Raw genomic sequence first — 19,866 nt, forward strand, 5'->3', positions numbered from 1 at the left:
GGGAGTTATGGCCTTTCAAAGTTGGGAATTTTAACCTGTAATTACAGCACCCCAATCAGGCCGATTCAAATATATTTCTGGAGCTAGTAATAGTTACCAATATCTGTCATTGGGCCAAATTTCATGTCTCTGCGATGTATCAACTCATTTTGATTTACCAGCTATTACATAGTGATGACTAGTGTCCTCTAGAGAGAGAGTGGCATCAGCGGAGGACCAAAATGCGAGACTCATTAGCAATGAACAGCCAGGAATGGGCCTTGTGCTACTTTTGCATGCTAAAATAAAGCTGATAATGTACAATTTGATTCAAGAAGAAAAAAAAACTTTCAAAGGACAACACAAATTTTCCATTTTGCTGCAACTTGACAGTGCTGCTTAATCCAGGACCTTACTTCCTGGAACTCTTGAGAGTAAAAAAAAATGGTCCATTGAGTGAATGGAGATGTCGGGACTCTTCTATCTACACGGCTCTGGTGATGACTACATACATTTCACCAATTATGACAAAACCTGTGATTTTTGACTAGTAGGCGTACAGCCTCCTTGATATATCTGCCAAAGGGTCATGAAGTTATGACAATTTAGCTGAGAGGCCACGCCCTCTCACAACTTTAAGAGTTAATGGGCCCTATCTTCCCAAAAGCATTTGCGCTCGTTTAACGCCATGCGCAATGCAAATTGGGGGCGGGCACAAGCCTGTTATAATTGTACTGGGCATAGGCGTGCCACATGGCAAAGAAGGCGTTTCAGCGCTAAAATGTGGGGATAGATGGCATTATCCTATCATCAGCAGCGCGCAATTACTTTGCGCTAAGAGCTTTGAAAAGGACCTCTTATGCGCTAAATACCTCGCTGCGCTGGGAATGCACCATAATCTCCGCGCAGCGCACTGCAAAGTAAAATCCCTTTTGGATATGTCATTACGCACAGCCTTGCCATGCCAGGACATCAAATTATGCTGCTAAAATTGGGTATTAGCAGATAATTCACTGAGGCAATCAACTATAACTCACTGAGAAACTTGTATCACATCGCAAAGAGGGAAATAAATTGAGAAAACTTGTTGGACAAGCCAGGGCAGACTTCTAGTGAATCAGAGGAAGGAGGGGAGAGGAGAGAACGTAGGGAAATGAGAGAGTGAAAGTAGTCATCATCTGGCCAGCCTCCAGGCTGCGTGGATATAAAAAGGCTGATCTCCTTCAGTCACAACAAGCAGCTCAGCAGTCAAGACTGAAGACATCCTGAGTCTGAAGCAGCAACCTTCTCCAGCCGGCACAATGAACTCAGCTGTCCTCTCCTCTCTCCTTCTCTGCCTGCTCGCCCTCCATGTCCAAGGTAATGTGTTTTTTACTGGATTCACTGTAGGAAACAGCACTGCCTTTCATTTGCTGTGTTTACGTGAATGTATGGAGGGATTTCTGTGCCAATAATTGGCCATTTTAATAGTAAATTTATAGCACTGTGCAAAGGTCTTAGATGTTTATTTATTTGTTTTCTGCATTAGCGTGTCAGAGTAGACTGCTCTTTATAGTCAACTTTAAATTATTATTTTATATATTTAGAGACTTTTCATTCTTTTTGAAGGCATCTTCGCTTTATGGATTTTGTTGTGCCTTATTAAGACTTTTGCAATTTGCGCAGTACATTATGTAATCAAATTAATAGAACTAGAAATGGAAAAAGATAAATACTATAATTCATGACAGAACACAAATAGCAAATCATTTATTTGTGGATGTGAGATAAATTTGTTTCTGCATTTTTTTGGATTGAACAATTTTAATACATAATGTGAATTGTAGTATTTAGTAATCTTTTTCCATTCATATTTATTTGTATTTTATTAAATATACTTGTTATTATTGACACAGAATCTCTCCATATGCTCTACTATCTGCAGTTACTTTGTGCTGTTATTTTATTTCTTTGTGATGCTGTTTGCATCCCATTGTTAATGTACATGTACCATACCAGCCCTTAACAATGCTGTATCCCTCCTCTCCACAGGGCAACAAAATAATGCTTGCAAATGTTTAGACAGCATGCTCGACCGTATCAACCCGAAACTCATAACGAGTTATCAGCTATACGAGCCAACTCCCTCCTGCCCAAAGACGGAGCTTATGTAAGTAAATTAGCCCAAACTCATAAACCATATTTGTTGCAATGCCATTGTTTTCATCTGCTGCTCTCCGGCTTCTGTCTCTAACATTGTTCTTGTTTTCCTCTCCAGTGTCAAAACATTGATAGGGACGAAATGTCTGAATCCAGAGTCACGACTTGGCCAGAGGCTCGTACAGAACTTGAGAAGCAGGTAAACTAGACTGGATTGCGTTAATAAAGACACACAAATCAATACTTGTGTTCTAAGACAAAATAGTGTATTGCAAGTGTGTTATTATGTCCCCATGACTTTTTAATAATAATAATAATGCAATGACATCTTTTTTTCAGTTCTGGGAAGTGAAAAGTGTGACCTCAACAACTGCTGCCCAAACATCTCAGCTGTAGGTCTGTGGAAGAGGAGCGACTGAAACATCTCAGCTGTAGGTGTGTGGAAGAGGAGCGACTGAAACATCTCAGCTGTAGGTCTGTGGAAGAGGAGCGACTGAAACATTGCACTATGGGACTACAGCACTGAAAGACTTCTTAATAACAGCAGTTCATTACCATGAAGCCATAAGTCATGAAGCAAAGTATGTGGATCAGTGGTGTTCTCGTCACTGAATGTAGTTATACTTTTGTATTTCTACTTTTCTTTGTTGAAAAATAAACCATACTTTATTGTACCTTTTTTGTCCTGTATATTTCTAGTTATCTCCTGCACCAACCACCACATTATGCAAACGCGGGGGTGTATAGAATAGGCACAAATAATCCAGTGACTGACTATAGATGCAAAAGTGGTTCACACTCTCACCACCAGAAGAAAAATCCCCTTAAACGTAGATATCGGCGCACAAAAAGGGTTTTCAGGCAGCTGCATCCAAAAGATCTATTGAAGAGACACACAAGTGGACACCTACATGTAGGGAATAGAGAGACATGGGCCACAGTAGCTGCAGACTATCACAAGGAAAGGAAGATCAATAATGACAATGAGCAACCTTTTTACGTTGTTCGACACATAGCCTACTGGGGACACCTTGCCTTTTCTAGCTTTTCAAAGTTGGCAGGATTTTCTGATTTATGGAGTGATAAAAAGAGATATCCAAATTATATCATCAAAATGAAACAAACATTTTGAACCTGACTTTATCCAATGTTCAGATTTATGTTCTGGAAATGCATGTAAATTAATGCATATTTAATTAGAGAATGCCTCATTTGCATATTCAAACATTAAAAATATATATAATTGTAAGTAATCAAGTAGGGAAGTTTCATGGTGATATCTATTAGCTATAGATAGACTAACTATAGGAGTGTAGCTGTGTCCCAATTTAGGTGCTGCAGTCTCTGCCTCAACCAGCCGAGCGGCCGATCAGAGCAGCGCCAACATCTTTACCGTACGTGTAGCGCTGAAAAAATATGAATGGCGGTGAACGGAGAATAACAATAAGCCAACATTAATTTTGTCAATTTAGGAGACACTTGTGTGTCTGCCCAGGTCGTGTCTCCAAAGGAGGACACGTGGGCTGGTGTGGCTGATCACCGGCTGAGGTTTGCCAGGACGCCTTCAGGGGCGCCTGGGTGGTTTTAAAGGTCTTTTTTAGAGAGGAAGAAAGAAGGGCATTCAGTTCAGCCCGCTTGGGCGTGATCCAGCATTATGTGAGAATCCCAGTTCGAAACAAAGTAAAACCCGGTTGTAAATAGCTGGACCTGCAGGGTGTGGACCTGCAGGGTGTGAACCTGCAGGGTGTGAACCTGCAGGGTGTGGCCATGCTGTAAAAACTTACCATCCATTTTTGATCATGGCACTAATTTATCTCCAAGCCTGATGCTGTTCACCATGAACATTCTCTCAATCAATCAATCAATCAATCATTTATTTCACTCTAGACCACAATTGTGGTGTGGAGTACATTACATGAAACATAAACAATATTTTTGTGCATGGTAAACAGTTCACAGCAGGGGTACAAAACATAATGTGTAAACACAAATGTATACATATACATATATCTTATAACTTAAGAGGAAACAAAACAAAACAAAAAGGAGACAATTATTTGAAAAGAGGTAATGCAGAAATCAAAAAGGCACCAAGTTTATATAGTAACTTTTGCTTGCATGTTTGGAATAAAAGTATACATTTGGCCATGGATGGGTGGTTAACATAGAATTTAGGCAATAGCTTTTTTCTAGCTTCATCAATAGTTTGGTTTTTACATTCAAAAATTACATGGAATTCGTCTCCTAGGAAGTCTCCAGTACACACATTACAAAACCGTTTACTCCTCTCTAGACCTTTGTATCTACCTATTATCTTTGGTATTCTGTTGTTGGAGAGTCTAAGGTTACATAACGCTTGACGAGATTTCACATTTTCACAAAATAAGTACTTTTCGAACTTGAAAACCTCCTTAATTTCACAATAAAAGTCACATGAAGACATACTCTGAAGCTCCCAGTGCCAGGTCTGAAGAAACTGGTCTTTTAGCCTCTGCTCGACAAGCGTCTTAAGCCATTTGATATTATCACACTTCTGTTCCAGCCAGATGTAGGAAAGACCGCAATCATGTAGTGTTTGTTGCACAGATGTTATCCATGGTGCAATATATTTGCCCGAAACAGACAGATTAAATAAACAATTGTACATACTCCTACTAAGTTTGGTTTCTTTACCATTTAGGAGGCTCCCCCAGTAGCCAATCATTCTTTTTTTAATGTCAATTCAGTGGGTATCTTCCCAATTCACCGTAGACCATGTTAGAGCAGGTTGACATTTTGACCTTCAAAGTGTACTTAAGGAATTTCAAGTGTAGCTTTTCCAAAACAGCTACTTTATCAGAACCCCACACTTCACAAGCATACAACATGACCGGTGTGACAAGTCTGTCAAAGAGTTCTAGTCTAATGTCTATTGGCAGGTCAAACTTTCTACATTTGCACATTAGGGCATACATAGCTTTAGACGCCCTTTTATAGAGATCTTCAATGGCTTTTTTAAAAGAACCGTTGTGATTGAACACGACACCTAGATATTTGAAGCTATGTTCGCGAAAACTTCTACAACCAATTTTTCTTCCTTTTTATCTCTCTAAAACATCAGTAAGAATTTGGTACAAGCTACCCGGTCCCTCGATATACTTACTTTACTATGAGCATAGGTTGAGGCGATGTCTCGTCATAGACGCTGGCTAGCTGGCTGGGGGCGTGGTCAGGGTGGGGTAAATCCTCCCGTTCTATCCATTCAGCAGAGTAAGTATTTAGCTGCTATAGCCCAGCCCAGGCAGACACGATTGGGGATTTAACCCCCGCAGTAAACGCACATCTGAACAGACGTCTATGTACCCGCCCTATATCGCCAAACCTGTAGTTTAGAGCCGCAGCACCGTCCTTTGGTGAGTCAGCCCATTGAGATATATGGGTGGTTTTACCCCACTCACGCGCCAGCCGTTTAACATTTTGTGGGCGTTCCCACACATACCGACTGTAGGCAGACTATGACCACTACCATGGGCACAGATACCTACACCCCCCACCCCCACCCCGCTGCCACCAGTACAGGCATGTACACACAGATGCAATCGCACAATTATCCCTTTGTCTCCCGCTCCCCCACTCTGCCTCTCACTCTCCTTTTCACTCTCCATAGATAGACAAGAGACAGACTGACAGGGTAGAACACGCGCGCGCGCGCGCACACACACACACACACACACACACACACACACACACACACACACACACACACACACACACACACACACACACACACACACACACACACACACACACACACACGTGAGACTGAGGGAGAGGTGTGCACCCTCAGACACATGTTGTGAGAGATGCCTACCCCCAAACCCCAGCCCCACCCCCCTCCTCCACCAGTAAAACAGGAAATCAACTACAGCCATGTATACACAGAGCCATTGCTTAAGTTTTCTTCAATCGCGGGCAGGTGAGGTTATGTAGAAGTAGGCTGTTTGTTTTGCTATAATCTGTTTTTGTGTGTCTTGCTCCACTGATGATATATCTATATCTGGGCTTTTCAAAGTCTGACACTGCGAGCCAAAGCCTGGACAAACATTATAAGCAACCTGGAGCTTTTGGATGCTAGCCTGCTTAAATTTGACCCACAGGAGGGCAGTATAGAGAGGAGTCCAGTAGGCTCTAAACAGGTTTACCTTTACATCATCTGAGCAAAAATAAAACTTCTTCCTCAGCATGTTAGCTTGAGCATACAGTACACGCCTCTGTCTGTACATGTCATCATCATCACTCATTTGATCAGTTATAATATGACCCAAATATTTAGTTCTACAGCAAACTGCCAGCACCTGCCCAGACAGATACAAAGAAGGAAAGGAAAGATTCTTATCACCTCTTGTTCTGCAGATCTTAGTGACACTCTTTTTAGCATTGTATTTCACATCAAAACGACCTCCATAGTCAGAACAGATATTCAGCAACTGTTGGAAACCAGTACTACTCGGAGACCAAATCATCGGCATACATAAAGTGATTTACAGTGGTGTTACCAATCACATATCCTGTTCAGCAGCTGCTGAGCTGTACAGAGAGTTAATCTATACTATAATGACGATACCGTCTGTCTCTCTGTCTCTCCTTCGCGTATCTCCAGAACCGTTGGTCGGATCGACTTGAAACTCGGGGGTTGCGCTGATGGCGACCCGACGGAGTGCGGTGCTCTGTTTTCGTGCGATTCGGACGTGAAACACGTTCGATATTAATACATTTGGGTTCAATCAAGCGTGTGCCCCTTCAAGCCCTGGTTGACCTGGGCTAAGTATCAACACTGCTGTGAGTACAGTCGTTGAGTAAACAGGGTCGTTAACTAAGTCAACGTGGTGTCCTTGAGATTGAATGGGGGGGAAGGGGGGGTTATCTTATAAGGGGTCCTTGGCTGAAAAACATTTGAGAACCTCTGCTCTAGGGCATCACCACTTCCGGGAACCTGCATCCTGTGTAAGTAGGGTTCCCAGAGTAAAACCTGGCCATTTCCACCACTGCTTATGGATGAGCATCATCTGCTGCATGCCATCGAGAACCGTTGGTCGGATCGACTTCAAACTCTGGGAGTGTGCCCTATTGTGCAGTGCAGTGCCCTGTTTTTGTGCAATTCTGCATAGCGCCACCTACTGGCAACATAGAAAATGTGGTTTATCTCAAGAACCATTCGTCAGATCGACTTCAACTTTGGGGAGTGTGCTGAGGGGAACTCGACACAGTGCTGTGCCGAATTTCGTGTAATTCGGCACGGCGCAACTTATTGGGCGCTTAGGGGGACTCAAGGAGGTGCAGGGAGCTGAATTCGGTGCAATTTGGCATAGCGCCACCTACTGGCAAAACAAAAAGCGCTTTGTCTCCATAGCCATTCATCTGATCGACTTCAAACTTGGTAAGTGTGCTGCTGGGAACCTGACATAAAGCAGTGCCGAATTTTGTGTAATTCGGCACAGCGCCACCTACTGGCAACACAAAAAGTGGTTTATCTTGAGAACCGTTCATCCGATTGACTTCAAACTTACTTAGGGAGTGTGCTCCTGGCAACTCAAAGTAGTGCGGCGCTGAATTTCTTGCAATTTGACATAGTGCCACCTGCTGGCAACACAAAAAGCAGTTTATCTCAACAAACATTTGCCCGATTGTGACTTCAAACTTGGGGAGTGCGCTGCTCGGACCCCGATGGAGTGCGGTGCTGCATTTCATGCAATTTGGACTTATTCCAGGACTGTCTGTATGTCTGTCCTTCGCGTATCTTGAGAACCGTTTGTCGGATCGACTTCAAACTTGCGCTTAGGTGGACCTGACAGAGGGAAGCGCCCACGGGGTGGTGCATGGGGGAACGGGCACTGCACTAGTTCATATAAAGATTGAACAGGGCAGGGGAAAGAAGCCCCCCCTGACGGACGCCATTCCCGACACACACTTAGGCTATTCTATGTGATCTCATTTGATAACTAATGTAATAAGTTATTACATTAGTTATAACTTATTACTAATAACTAATGTAATATGTTTTAAGTAATCAGATTACAAATGTTTGACTGAGTGCAAGTATGCAGGGCAGCGGTCACATCAATAGTAGAAGACAAAGCAATAAATAAAAAGAATAACAAATTATAAAGTGCAAAATATAAAGTCTGTTAAAGTGACATATGATGGAGGCAGGGAGGGGAGGGATAGAATAATGTCCCGTGTGGGGGCCTCAGCCGTTACTAAGCTGGTTGTGCTCAGGGGGAATGCGGATGGCAGTTAGGGGAAAAACTGTCCCTGTGTGGAGAGGTGCTGGTTAGGGATGGATGGGAGTACTTGGGTACTCGAGTACTCGTTCATAACGTCAGTACTCGAGTAACGTTTCCACTGTTCGGGTACTCGCCCCACTCCCCACCCCTTTAAAAATGGGGTGGGGAGTAACGAGTATTTTGATATAAGGTTTTCTGCTTCATTCGTTGAAATACCTTTTTCTCCTCCAACGTGCATCAATAAGCTATTCACTTTTGTTTAAGTAACTTTTGAAAGTTTTAACCGGAAGTTTTCCAGCTCATCCCGAAAATGGTGGCTGGAGATATGCTCCCGAAGGAGACAGATGCACGCTTCTTCATAGCGCACGCCCGATAAAACTCATTCAAAACTTTGCACTAGTTTACTGACTACACTGTCGTTTCCCATAACGTTAGTCACAAGAAATGTGGAGAAAGAATTGATTTCTGGGAGACAATCGCTTCATGGTGATCACTATTTAGCTGCAGCTAACGTTAATCACACTGGTCAGTGGTCAGTTTTCACTTTTTGGCAGAACACCGGACCTTGTAATCCGTGGATTTACGTTAGTCTAACAGTGATCATAAAGTAAAATGGATGATACTGGACAATGGACATGTATTGGAAATGAGCCTTCGCTTGTTTCACAACACTATTGTCCGCTCCGAAGAGCTAATGCCATCCATCCAACCATCGGAGATACTGTCTGAGGTAGGCTTTAGACGTTAGCTTAGCGTCTCCTAATATCACAGTCACTCCCTCTCCTCACATGGTCCAGGTAGCACTTTTTCTATGCAAAAATGCAAACGTTATGTGTGAACAGCCCCATACACAGCAGATTACCCCTGCTCCGTCATTACCATAGTAATCACACAGAACCTCCCCCCCCCCAAAAAAAATCTGCGAGTACCCAGTTACTCGTTCATAATAGAAGGAGAGTACTTGAGTACTTAGATTGCTTAAAATGCCCATCCCTAGTGCTGGTACCACCTGACCTTGACCTCAGTCTTCTGCCAAGGGGGAGAGCCTCAAAGTGTTTAGGACCCGGGTGGGAGGGCTCGGAGGGGTCAGCCATGATTTCCCATTGATCAGTTAGGTCTAGTTAGGCTGGGCTCGGAGGGGTCAGCCATGATTTCCCATTGATCAGTTCGGTCTAGTTAGGCTCCTTCACTGTAAAGTCCTTTGAGAAAGTGCTGTAGAAATAAATGAACTTGAACTTAAGGAGGTCAAGGGTCACAGCACAGTGATTGTTATGATTGTTTATTGTTGATGACTATATTCCTTACAGGAAATGAATTAGGACAATACCCACTAATGATCAAAACTGTGCATTGTACTGATCCCTGTACTAGGGATGTCACCGTGTACACAACTACACGGGTACACGGATATTAAATCATATCAGTTTAGAAAAATCAATAACCGTTTACACATCTTTTTCTGTGTCCTTTTAAATAAAGTTTTGACAATGATTTTACCGTGTTCTGGACTCACAATCATTCATTTCTCATCAAAAGTAACCTGTGCGTGTGTCCACTAAGCGTGTTCCTGTCAGTACACTGGTGTGCGGTGATCCCAGCGAGGAAGGAGATTGAAAATAAACTCAGCAGTGGCTTCAGAAAGGCGCTGGTGTGGGCTCTCGTTTTCAGGCAACTAATAATAATACCAGCTCTGGGAGGTTGTGAGATCGATCCCCGGCCGAGTCATACCAAAGACTATAAAAATGGGACCCATTTGCCTCCCTGCTTGGCACTCAGCATCAAAGGGTTGGAATTGGGGGGTTAGATCACCAAATGATTCCCGAGCGCGGCGCTGCTGCCGCTCACCGCTCCCCCAGGGGATGGGTCAAATGCGACGAACAAATTTCGCACACTCAGGTGTGTGACAATCAGTGGGACTTTACCTTTACTTTTAATGGAGAAACTATCACAACAGAGACAGAAAGGCTCAATTGTGGGAGCAGATTGGCTAGACACTTAATGGTGAGTGCTGTTCTTTTGATCTCACTATGTGTTATCTGTGAGGTATCAAGCTAGCTACCGCTACTAACGTTATCTTCAGTCTACGTCCTGGCGGTGAGAACGTCAGTCCCATCATCTTCATCGCCAATGTTATAATAATAATAATAATAATAAACATGTGTTTTCTATAGCGCGTTTCAAGGACTCAAAGACGCTGTACAAAAAGAAACACTAAAGGGGCGGGTACGACGTAAGTGCAACAGACAATGTACAAACACGACACAGGCACACAGGGATAGGCAGGTGGAGCTAGGAGAAGGCAGAGGAGAAGAGATGGGTTTTGAGGCGGGATTGGAAGACAGTGAGGGAGTCTGATTCTCTAATGTCCGGGGGGAGAGAGTTCCAGAGCTTGGGAGCTGCCCTGGAGAAAGCTCTGTCGCCGAAACTGCGGAGGTTGGATTTGGGGGTGGAGAGAAGGCCGGCAGAGGTGGATCGGAGGGAACGGGAGGGTTGGTAGGGGGAGAGGAGGTTGGTGAGATATGGGGGAGCCAGTTGGTGGAGAGCTTTGTTTGTGATGACGAGGATTTTGTAGGTGATCCGGGAAGAGATGGGATTTGGTGTGGGTGAGGAGACAGGCGGCTGCGTTTTGGACCAGTTGGAGTCTATTGATGAGGGTGGTGACACACACCCACATTGGTGCCATAGAGGAGTGAGTTGCAGTAGTCCAGACGGGAGGAGATGAAGGCGTGAATGAGTGTTTCAGCAGCAGGTATGTCTGAAGAGTAGGGATGTTAATGATTAACCGGTAGTCGGTTAACTGCCGTTAAGAATGTAGCCGATTAAAATTAATGAACTGTTTTGACCGACAACATTGTTACTTTGTATCATCAATTCAGTCTTCATAGCCCACAGTGTGTTAATTATACCAGTCCAGCAGAGGGCGTACCTCACGCAGCTAGCGCAACAGAAGGAGTGGTCACGTGAGAAGGTCATCATGCATGTCATGCATGTATGAGGAAGTAGGAAGTGAATTGAGCAAACCCTCATGAAACAAAACAGATGCTAGAATTAGCAGCAAGCTCGCACTAGCAACAGCATGGAAGCATGACACACTAAAAGTACATTATGTAAATATTGCGACGCCGTTCTCAAAATTCAACTCCAGGGGCAATTTATGATTCCCCGACGAGCATCGCTGAACGTCACGTTACGTTCCATTATCGCTGGATGCTGATTTTGGACGCTGTCACTCATAAAAGTTATAGCTAAATATTAAATACTGGGCGATTTGAGCAGGCATCTTGCGTGCAGAGACAATAACACAGAAGCCTTGCTTTATGGTGGAAAAGGAGATCCTGCCCTAACCCTAACCCGATATGTACCCCACCCCATCCCCCATTCCGTGCTACCACAAAAACGAAGACATTCTTGCAACAAGTGCAGGCACGAGGGGCATGTACTGTATACGCAGAGGTAATTGCACAATATCACCTGAATTCACCTCACCACATCACCTCACCTGAACGCAGGTTTACAGATCAGAGTCAAAGCCAATCTTAGAAAAGCACATATCTTTAAACCACCTTTGGATTATCTTTAAACCACAAAATCGACTGTCTCGTGAACAGTCTAGTCTAGTGGTTTCCATTTGATTTGATAATCTTTATTTCGAACATGTAGGAAGGAAGAAAGTTTAAAAACAAAAACAAAAAAGCAGAAACAGATAAATATATAGCCGCAAGCGGCAATGGCAGGGGTTCAAGCCTTGCGCAAATTGAAGACCTAATAGTCCTTGAGGCAAATTTGTAGAGCACGTTCAGGTGAACATGTGGAAACAAGTTGCTTGTTCCGACAAGGTCCCACAGCAGTCTAGCAATGGAACTGGCCCAGCACAGTCTAGCAATGGAACTGGCTATGGCGGACCTGCTGACTTCCATTCGATTCCAGTCTTGATTTCATACAGACATAATACTTTCCCCCCAACACGATCTGTCTCTAAATCAGACTTAATCTCCATTCCCCTTGTAAAGCAAACGATACAGGTTCCAGGCTCTAAAAATATTAAAGCCGCACTCCTTAATGTTAGGTCGCTGTCAAATAAATCTCTCCTCATCAGTGATCTGATTACCAGTTATAATCTGGATTTAATGTTCCTCACCGAAACCTGGCTCGATATGAACAACAGAGTGGCTGTTCTGTCCGAATCAGCACCGCCTAATTATAGCTTCATTGACACTCCCAGAGCTGATAAGAGGGGGGGGGGGGGGGGGGGGGGGAGTAGCGATTGTCTTTTCTGATATGTTTCAATGTAAGCAGGTAACATTTGGAGACTTCTCATCGTTTGAATACCTTGCTGCTATTCTGAAATGCTCAACTACTGTTTTACTGCTGAATATCTATAGACCACCAAAATACTCAGGCAGCTTTCTCGTTGAATTTGCTGATCTACTCTCCTTAATTTTCATGGAACATGACTGTATATCTATTGCTGGGGATTTCAATATTCATATTGATAACCCCAATGATAATTTTGCCAAAGAACTGAATATCTTACTTGACACTTTTGATCTGTCTCAACATGTTTCAGGGCCTACTCACATCCGAGGCCATACCCTGGATTTAGTTATTACTAGGGGCTTTAAGTCCTCTTCTGTGTTGACTATTGATGTTGCGTTGTCTGACCATCTTTGCATCTTTTCTTAAATGGAAATCTCCCCTGAGATCATTAATAGGTCACAAACCGTTAAAAGACGAGACATTAATGTAGGCACCAGCGCGCTGTTTATGGAGACATTTTCTTTATCTCCTCCCACATCAGCTTCTGTCAATGACATTCTCGATAACTTCAATCCAACAATTCTGAATACTATTGATAGTGTGGCGCTTGTTAGGTTAAAAATGCTGTCTGGAAAGATTAAAGCACCCTGACGAAATTCTGCATCCGTTAGATGCAAAAAGAAAGATTGCAGGAAAGCTGAGCGTAAATGGTGGAAAACTAATCTTCACATTCACTATGATATTTACAAAGAAAGCCTTCACTCCTACAACCTCGAGACAATCATTCTTTTCCGATATAATTAACAAAAATGTGAACAATGCACACACTCTATTTGCCACAGTTGATAACCCGCCTCTCTGTGTAGCACCTGAGTTCCTCTCTACTGTCAAATGTAATGAGTTTGCTGCCTTTTTTACGGACAAAATTATTAATATCAGGCAGGCTATTAGTGGCATCACACCAAGAAATGCTGTGACATCATCCTACCCGCAGATCCCTAGTTCGATAAATTTGTCCCAGTTCAACGTTATTGACCGCGACATCTTAGAGGAAACTGTGCAAGGCCTTAAAGGAACACTCCGCCCATTTTCAACCAGCTTTGTATGATTAGAACATCATTAGTATATCAGAAAACTGTAAACTGTTTTGAAGTCTGTCATTTAATTTGACAGTTATTGAGTGTTAAAGTGTGGACCAGTGACATCACTGGTCCACACTAACTCAAATTAATAACTCATTAACTCAAATCAACTCTCAATAACTGTCAAACTAGATGTCGGTTTTGAAGTCATTCATCTAGTTTGACAGTTATTGAGAGTTGATTTGAGTTAATGAGTTAATAATTTGAGTTAGTGTGGACCAGTGATGTCACTGGTCCACACTTTAACACTCAATAACTGTCAAATTAAATGACAGACTTCAAAACAGTTTACAGTTTTCTGATATACTACTGATGTTCTAATGATACAAAGCTGGTTGAAAATGGGCAGAGTGTTCCTTTAAATCATCTTCGTGCTGTCTCGATACCCTTCCAACAAGCTTTTTTTAAAGCGTTTATAACTGTCTGTCGTCGGACCTATTGCAAACAGTTAATAGCTCCCTTTTGACCGGCACTTTTCCTGAGTCCCTGAAAACTGCAGTTATTAAACCCCTACTAAAAAAGTGTAGCCTTGATGCATCGGTAATCAGTAACTACAGACCAATATCTAATCTCCCCTTTATAGCCAAAATAATTGAAAAGGTTGTTTACCTACAACTCAATAGATTCCTAACCTCAAATGATCTCCTAGATTAACTCATTCACCGCCAATGACGTCTTTGACGTGTTATCAGAAATAGCCCTCCCCGCCAATGACGTGTTTGACGTGTTTTTGTTTTTATTACTGCAGGGCGTAGTTTAAACACTTCCCCAGCCTGTCACATGGTATCAGGTCCCTATCATCTAAGACAACACGTGAACAAACACATACCGCAGCTGTTGTTTTGAAATTGAGCAGGAGGAAAAGCAGAAAACTGGTAACGCTTCCTTGTGCAGACAGGAGAAACGCCATTGAAACGCGCCTCGGCGCGCTGTACGAGCTGGAGTCGCCTTCCTCTGTGCCAGCCGGGAGAAAGTAATCAAGAGATGTGTTTGATCATCGGAGGAATGAGGAAATGATCGATCAGTTTGCGAGGGCGGTGAGGACGTGTTGAATAGCCGAGGGGAAAACGGGAACGATCAGATAGCAGGGGATATGAAAGGGGAGACATGGACGAAGACGGGTGCAAAATAAACACACAACAGCAAGGCACAAGGCAGAAGCGGGAGTCAGAGCAGCCCGCTGTCCTTTCTCAAGAGCTATTCAGTTGGTTCATGTAATCGCTGGGCTGCGTGCCCTCCAGTGTTGCTCCTGGCCAATCCCAGCGCCACAGGGCGTGGTTATTGCTTATCATATGTGGGGTTAGAAATCTAAAAGGGGGATCGTGTGTGTGTGTGTGTGTGTGTGTGTGTGTGTGTGTGTGTCTGTCTGTCTGTCTGTCTGTCTGTCGGTCTGTCTGTCGGTGTGTCTGTCTGTCTGTCTGTCTGTCTGTCTGTCTGTACACTCACTCACACCGAGTAAACTGTATTGTTGAATGTAAAAAAAAAGCACTTCATGTGTATATATATATATATATATATATTTTTTTTTTTTTGTCATTTGTGTCCTAACGAATAATATTTACATGTCTGATGTCAATACAGTTCAAAATAAAAGAATTGAGAGCGAGTTCTGCATGAGATTGTGTGCATAAATACATAAATGCCATTTTCTGCAATTTCTTTTCTCAGAGAGACATTTTGGGGGAAAACAGGGTGTATATAAATGGCTATAAGTAGAGTACAGAACATGCTAAAAGCTCACTTTTTTTTTCCTGGTGAACCCAGAGACGTACATCTTCATTTTGAGGTATTGCAAATCACTCTGGTGCTAATAGATAATTTACTGTGGGTCTTGAAAGATGACCAACAATTATGAAAATCTTTGGCCTGTGCTAAATATTGGCAGTCCTAAACTGGCGGTGAATGAGTTAACTCCAATCAGGCTTTCGCCCCCATCACAGCACAGAAACCGCGCTTACTAAAGTCATAAATGACATCAGAATGAACACAGACTCAGGCAAAAATTCGATTCTAGTGCTACTGGATCTTAGCGCTGCATTTGACACTGTTGACCACTCAATTTTATTGGACAGACTGGAAAACTGGGTTGGGCTATCGGGTACGGTCCTCCAGTGGTTCAAGTCCTATCTTCAAGACAGGAAGTACTTCGTCTCCATTGGCAATTACACATCTGACCTAACTAGGATGACTTGTGGGGTGCCTCAAGGATCCATTATGCGGCCCGTTCTCTTCAACCTTTATCTGCTCCCTCTAGGCCTAATTATGCAAAAAAACAAAGTAGCCTATCATAACTACGCAGACGACACTCAGTTGTATATAACTCTTTCCTCAGCTGACTATGCGCCCATAGAATCATTGTGCCAGTGCATTGATCAAATAAATAACTGGATGTGCCAGAATTTCCTACAGCTAAACAAAGACAAAACAGAGGTGATCGTCTTTGGCCCCAAAGAACAAAGGCTTAAAATCACTGCACGCCTTGAGTCTCGATCCCTGAAGCCTAAGGATCAAGTCAAAAATCTTGGTGTTATTATTGATTCCGATCTCAACTTTAACTCCCAGATTAAGACAATCAGAAAATCAGCTTTTTATCATCTTAAAAATATAGCAAGAATTAGGGGATACATGTCCAGACAGGATCTAGAAAAACTAATTCACGCCTTCATCTATAGTAGGTTAGACTACTGCAATAGCCTTTTCTCTGGTCTCTCCAAAAAAGAACTTAGGCAACTTCAACTCATTCAGAATGCTGCTGCTAGAGTTCTAACGAAGACTAAGAAAGCTGATCATATCACTCCAGTTCTTAAGTCCTTACACTGGTTGCCAGTGTGTCATAGAATAGATTTTAAAATACTGTTATTAGTCTATAAATCACTTAATGGCCTAGGCCCAAAATACATAGCTGAATTGCTCCCACGCTACGAACCGTCTAGAACTCTTAGGTCAACAGGGTCCAGCTTATTAACTGTCCCTAGGATCAAATCAAATCATGGGAAGGCTGCATTTACCCACTATGCTTCTGCTAGCTGGAACAAATTGCCTGAAGACCTCCGATCTGCCCCAACCTTACTTACTTTTAAAAATAGACTAAAGACCTTTATGTTTACCGTCGCTTTTAACTGCTGACAGCTACTATGCAAACCCAATGAGTCCTCTATAAGTTTTTAGCTCTTTTTGCAACTGCTGCGCCTGTTGCTTAATGCACTTTTTATACTCTTTTTTAAAGTTTTGTTGTGATGCTTTTAAATGTCCATTTTATTCTCTTCTTTTCTTTTCTTTTCCTGTCAACCATTTTATGTGAACCACTTTGAATTGCCTCTGTGTATGAAATGTGCTATACAAATAAACTTGACTTGCTTGAAAATTGGAGAAATGGCATGGGGGTTATGGCCTTTCAAAGTTGGGAATTTTAACCTGTAATTACAGCGCCCCAATTAGGCCGATTCAAATATATTTCCTGGCGGTTTTGGTGGAAATCGGTCAAACGGTCTAGGAGGAGATGTCAAAAATGTGTTTTCCAAACTTTTCAAAATATCTCACAAATCTTCTAGACGGACCTTGAGGCAAATTTGTAGAGCATCTGGAAAACAAATGCTTAAAAATCGGACAAACGGCGTGGAAGTTAAGGCATTTAACGTAAAACCTTTAATTATAGCGCCACCTTCAGGCTGATTCGAAAAATATTTTTTGAGCAGAAACTAGCACCCAATATCTCTCATTGTGCCAGATTTCAGGTCTCTGCCATTTACCAACTCACGGGAATTTGCGTCGAGGCAGATTAGCAACAACAAGGAGAACACGAATAATAAACCAGCACAAAAACAATAGGGCTTCAACCCCTAAAAAGAAATTCGCTGAAATTAATCAAATGACACATATTTACAAAGTCCCTAGTAGCTACTATGTATTATATACACCATTTTGCCATAACCTTTATTCTAGCATTGCTGGACAACACATTCGCTACATGGTGTGTTATTGTTAAAAGGCTGTATAAAGGCCTACTTGGTAAAAGTGAAATTGTCTTGGAGAACGTTTCTTGTTTTGTGAAGATTTCTTGGAAGAAGTCATATCTGCATGTATCAAGTGAAGATGATTTAGTGCACCATGTGATGATGATGAACACATCAGGCAGAGAGAGTGAAAGCACCTAGGCCCTTACTTACTTCTCAACATTGTGTACGTAGAGATATTATACGTGTATAAAACACCTGCATGGACATCTGTAAGCAAAGATTGGGATTTTAAGTGAAGTTTAAGTTTAAGTGAAGCGCAGCAGCACCAGAAAGACAGAGCACAGATGGTAAACCGACATTTTCAGAATGAGTATAAACTAATTAGGCTACAATAGCTCATATTAAAAGTGCACATTATACCATTCAAACATTTTGGACCGTGCATATTGTCCAGTTATAGGCCTATCTACCATTTAAGCATACTGACTTAAAATGACAAATTAACAATAATTTTTAGACAGATATGGTATAGTTTTGTATTAGAATGAAACATGGACACACAATCTAAGATTTTGAAGATATTGTGCAATTTTGTTTCCAGTGTGGCATTTTTTGCCTAGATGAAGCAAAGAGGTTGAATGCTTCTGTTATTTTTAAATATATACATTCCCATAGTTTCTTCAGTTGTGCTGTTGTGCTCTGTTGGACAGATTATGTGCTTTGCATGGAGCTGAAAATGCCAGATCAGATCAGTCAGTGCATCCTGAAGTAACACTGCTGTCACAGCACAGTGAAGGAGGCCAAATGTCACAGTTGGCGTTGCATCAAAGCATGATGTAAGGCCACAGGAAGCTGGGCGCCCTGCCGAGGACGGGGATCCCCATCTCCCGCTTTTTCCCTGACGGCAACCTGTTTCACTTTCACTTCCCATTTCCCTGAAACGCTCCTGCCACAGCAAACAGATGTGTGAGGAAGAAGGACCAGAGGACGCATGCTGAGTGTGCATGTGTGATATACTATAGAGAGGCAAAGTGAACGTCACTTCCTCCTTTTCTCCCTGTACCAGCGCTGAAAAAATATGAATGGCGGTGAACGCAGAATAACGTTACTTTTCTGATCCCGTTTGAATTGTGCCACGCGGTGCCAACGTTAATTTTGTCAATTTAAAACATAACTTTGCATGTCAAGAAAGTCGCAGTTTGTTGCCAAAACTGTTGCACTATAAGTGATAAATCAGAAAGACTACATACACTGTCGCCTAAGTGACGTCACTTTCTCTACCGGCAAAGCTGAAGACCGGCGACATGCCATGAGCTATGTAGTTTTTATACGAAACTAACCCCTACGTTTCAGTTTGATGACAAACTGTATGTTTTAAATTGACAAAGTAACGTTATTCTCCGTTCACCGGCATTCATATTTTTTTCAGCGGTGGTTCAGGGAGAAAGCAGGAAGTGACGTTCACTTTGGCTCTCAATTTAAATATATTGTGCACTTCTCCAGAGGCCTGTAACTTGAGCCCATTATAATGCAAGCCTGGTGGTTTAACAGGCCAAAGTTGCCCCCCCGCCAACGGGGCAAAGCATCTTGGATTATTTATTAATTTGTTTGTTTAATTTTGCCTGGAAGCTGCATCATAGCTTTTTTAATTGATTGTGTTTTCACAGAATCTATAACTTCATGCTAAAAGGTCAAAAAGGCACACGCATCCAACAATCAAACGTTGAAGAGCAGGTGCAGGACCGAAGTGCAAGTGAAGATAAGAACAAGTAGAGTTAAATGCTAAATGCTGCTCCCAACGATTTATTCAGTTACCAACACACGCGTGTGACACAAAGCCCTTCCTCAGACATGAAACAAGTGCAAAGACACACCCCTCAAATACCCTCTCAGGGGTCACCTGACCAATCATGTGATACGCGGATACATAGAGCAAATAGAAAACATACAATAAATATACAATTCGACCATTGTACACAATAGTCAAACAGGTCAGATACCAGCAATATCAAAACTTGAATATCACATAAACAAATGCATAAACCGTCATAATGAAATGCAATATCAAGAAGAACGTTTCACAGAAAGTATATAGAAATATTGGAAAAAAAAGAGTATCTGTGCTTTCTT

At 42.4% G+C, this 19,866-nt stretch overlaps 1 long non-coding RNA gene across 1 annotated transcript; it reads left to right on the forward strand.

The window, feature by feature from the left end:
* The first annotated feature begins 1,198 nt into the window (after window positions 1–1,198).
* Window positions 1,199–2,792, forward strand: LOC310783202. The gene is made up of 4 exons (XR_014553069.1): window positions 1,199–1,338; window positions 2,011–2,128; window positions 2,237–2,317; window positions 2,458–2,792. It is a non-coding gene; the product is annotated as an uncharacterized lncRNA (long non-coding RNA).
* Window positions 2,793–19,866: the final 17,074 nt, after the last annotated feature.

This window comes from Poromitra crassiceps (genome assembly GCF_964638095.1).
Source record: "Poromitra crassiceps genome assembly, chromosome: 10".
Taxonomy (NCBI): domain Eukaryota; kingdom Metazoa; phylum Chordata; class Actinopteri; order Beryciformes; family Melamphaidae; genus Poromitra; species Poromitra crassiceps.